This window comes from Colius striatus, chromosome 1 (assembly GCF_028858725.1).
Source record: "Colius striatus isolate bColStr4 chromosome 1, bColStr4.1.hap1, whole genome shotgun sequence".
Classification (NCBI taxonomy): domain Eukaryota; kingdom Metazoa; phylum Chordata; class Aves; order Coliiformes; family Coliidae; genus Colius; species Colius striatus.
Genome location: NC_084759.1, coordinates 154,673,543 through 154,677,216, shown reverse-complemented (window position 1 = coordinate 154,677,216; position 3,674 = coordinate 154,673,543).

The following is a 3,674-nucleotide window of genomic DNA, read 5'->3' as shown; positions in this document are numbered from 1 at the left end:
TCTCATTGGATGGCAGCACAGCCTTCTGGTATGTCAGTCATTCCCCCCCTGTTTTGTATCATCCTCAGACACCTCTACCATTCTCCACAACTTACTGAAGAGAGTGATTTAGCAATGACTTCCACCAGCTCCCTCAGCACCCGCAGGTGCATCCCATTGGGGCCCATGGATTTATGTACATCCACACTGCTCAACTGGTCCTTAACCCAGCCCTCATCAGCCAAACACAACTCCTCCTTTAACCTGACTTCCTCTGGAGTCTGGGGCTCCTGAGGACAGTCTCCAGCAGTATAGACAGAGGCAAAGAAGGCATTCAGTAACTCTGCCCTCTCTGTATCCTCTGTCACCAGGGCACCTGCCTCATTCAACAGTGGACCTACATTGCCTCTAGTGTTAGTTTTATCCCCTGACAGTCTCCTCTGCACACTGAGTGTTCTCCACTTTCCACCCTAAACTGGTGTGCAGTGTTGCTGTGGGCTGCTGAACAACTGCCACTTCCCATTCAGTGACCAGCTGTCCTCCACTGGTGGGGAAAAGTGATTTATATGCAAGAGAAAGCGGTAGCTGGCACAGCCCAGAGCTGGGAGCCAGGAACGCGGGGCTCATTTCGCCTCTGTGACTGATGTCTTGCATGACCCTGGCTACGTGTGTTAAAATTCACTGTGCCTCGCTTGCTGCGCTGCTAAAACAGGAGCTGCCTCCACCAGAGGGGTGCCATGAGGGCAAGCTGACGTGGCTTTGGGGTCACAAATCTGGGTCTGGGTGGAAACATTCAAAAGAAACCGAGATGGGCCCGTGTTTTGTGCTGCAGCTGAGGAGGCTGCCTGAAACCGAGCTGTTCTCACAAAGCGTTGCGGCATGGCCGGGTTTTGTTGTGAACTGGAGCAAACCCACCCTCTGAAACACTGAAATTCCCCACGCAGTTCAATTATCCTTGAAGCGGCCAGTGGGAGAAATCAAAGTCTCTGGATCTCTTCCTCACTGTTAAATATTAATACAGCGCAATGGCATCGCCCGGCTCGGCTCTGCGCAGGAAGGGCCGTCTTGGCTGTGAAGAGCCACTCCACGAGAGAGCTTGAGCCCAGGGGACACGGGAGTGATGCAACTCGCTCAGACTCCTTGGCAGCTGAGCAGCATGGGCTCCCAGCCCGTGCTGGGCAACGTTTCCCCTGCCATGGGCTCCTTCTGCGGGAGCTGACACGTGCTGCGATGCTGCCGTCCCTCGTGAGCTTGCTGTGTGGTGGGGTGTTCTGCGAGGAGCCCAGGATGACTCTGTGCCTGTCCCCCCCTCCCGCCCCCGCCACCTCCTTCAGCGAGGGAAGTCAGCAGCGTGTGACAGAGAGCCCGTGTTTGACATCCGTGCAGGCAGCCTCCCAGCCGCCGGCCCAGGTGCAGCTGCGGGCTGGGCGCCAGAGCCTCGGGGCCTCTGTGCCTCATGGGAAGGAGCACCGAGGTGGGGTGAGGACATAAACAGAGAAGCCACCTCCCCTTGGGAAACCTGGCCCTGACACGCAGAGGCTACTCTGTCCTTTAGATCCTGCCACCTTCTCTGCACTACACCAAGCTGTACCCATGCTCTGGAGCAGTTTACACACAGGAGAGTGGCAGAGGCATGCTGGTGAGCACTTGGAAAAACCTAAAAAGCCGTGTTAGTGGTAAATACACTGAGGAGGCTTTCCCTGTTTTGTGGCAGCATGGAGTATTTCCCTTTCCTCTTTTCCTCCAGGAGCTTTCCGGCCCCACCGTGTGACAGTGGGGTGTGGGTTCCGCACCGTGGCTCAGCCTCCTCGCTCGCTCCTGTCCTGCTGCCTGTGCCATTGCAGTGCTCGGGCTGGTGAAACACCTCGGGTGTTTGCTGAGGGTCAGCGGTCCATGAAGCACTACTTCTGTCTGCACTGGTCAGCTCAAAGCTCTCCTGAACCTCTGTGCTGGCCGCTCTCCGAGGTTTGACGGCAGCGTTGGCATCACCCCAGTGTAAACATTCGTTTCCCTCCCCTCCTATGTTTCCTTTCCTTGCTCTTCCAGAGCTGACAGATGTGAGGCTGGGGCTGCGTTTGGCTCAGCTTGGTATGTAGCAACCTGTGGCTTGTGCTGCAGAAGAGCACCTCTCTTCAAAGCAATGTGGCAGCGTCAACTAATTAATTCTCATTCCCCAACGGGACTGGGGGATGGGTGACTCAGTGCCTCTTGTTGTTAGGCCGAGCAGCAGAGGATCAAAGGCACTGGAGCTGGAGAAGCCCTGGGATAGCGCAGTGTCGCACACTGGGCACCTGTAAAGGCTCAGCATTGCACAGTTGTCTCCAGGGCTCCATTTTAGCCATGCAGAGGGCTGAAAGCTCTGCCAGCTCGGAGGCAGGGCAGGAGCTGCTTTCACCTTACTGCACAGGGAGTGCTTTTACTACCTGGTGTTCCCTTTTGACCTTGGCCATGCTATTGCTCCATTGTTAAAGACAGTGAAAGACTGCTTCGGGTGAAAGACAGTGGCAGCAACACTTAGACACTGTGGAAAACAGAGCAGTGGTGGTGGTGGTGAGTGTTCTCCTTGGGCTTTATGACCCTCGTGAGTTGCATGCCAGGCCATGACAGCAAAGCGTGGCAGCCCTCAAGAAGTGCAAACCAACCTCAACACCCATCCTTGGGTTGCGCTGGCATCCGTTGTGCCGCTGCATGAGCTGCTCCTAGAGAAGGGCAGGGGAGCTGCTTTATTGTGTGTGGCCGTTGCATAACACTGACCTAGTTGTAGCACAAGTTTGCGGGCTGGGAAGTGTTTGCCCGGCCTGCGGGGAAGAGAAAACCCCTCCGGGGCGAGGGCTGCCGCGCCGTGTCCTCTCCTCCACGTTATGAAGGAGATGAAACGTGAAGCGTGTGCTGCCTCCAAAACCCGGCTCTTCCCTCTTGCCCAGGTTGCACGTGGAGCATCACCTGCACCGGTCCCCTCTGTATGTGCGTGAGCTGTGGTTTGGCTGAGCTCAGCCACTGCATGGGACTAATACGTCGTGATGGTGTCCTATAAATTATAGAGTCGGTATGTTCACCATCTGCTCTGCGCTGAAAGCTGAATGTGATTGAGACCTTCCTCCCTTTCCCAAAGCTTGATTCTCTTGCCAAGCTTGAGATGTTTGCGGATCTCCTGTAAGTGGTTCTGATTGAATCGGGTAAAGAGGGAATTTTTTAAGCAGGCTACAATATTCCCTGCACCCGAAGTGAGAGCTGAAGCTTAGGCCAGCATCCTGTTACAAGGCTATGAGGAAAAAGCGAGTCTGATTTCATGCTAATTAGGATCTAAAGGGAGTGAATCTTGATTGCAGTGGTCATATCAAAGAATCAAAATAGTAATGCAAAGAGCAAAGGAAACCCCGGAGTGATTCATATGAGAAGGGGAAATAGAGACAGTCATGGAGGAAGAAGGAGTTTGAAGGGGACTGAATTTCTCTGCTGCCCAGAAGTGGAAGGGATTTGAATCAGATTATCCTCATTAGATGTCTCTTTAAAGCACCGTCAAGCCAAATGAATGGTCTGGGGGAGAGCTTGCAGGCACGGTGGCTGTGATTATCACTAGGGATTTACAGTCCTAGTTATCTCGCTTAGAGACAAGATTATTAGGGGGTATAAAGCTGTATCTGCCCCCAGCCTCTGTTGTGCATTATTTAGGTTGGATGATGGGAGATGCCACA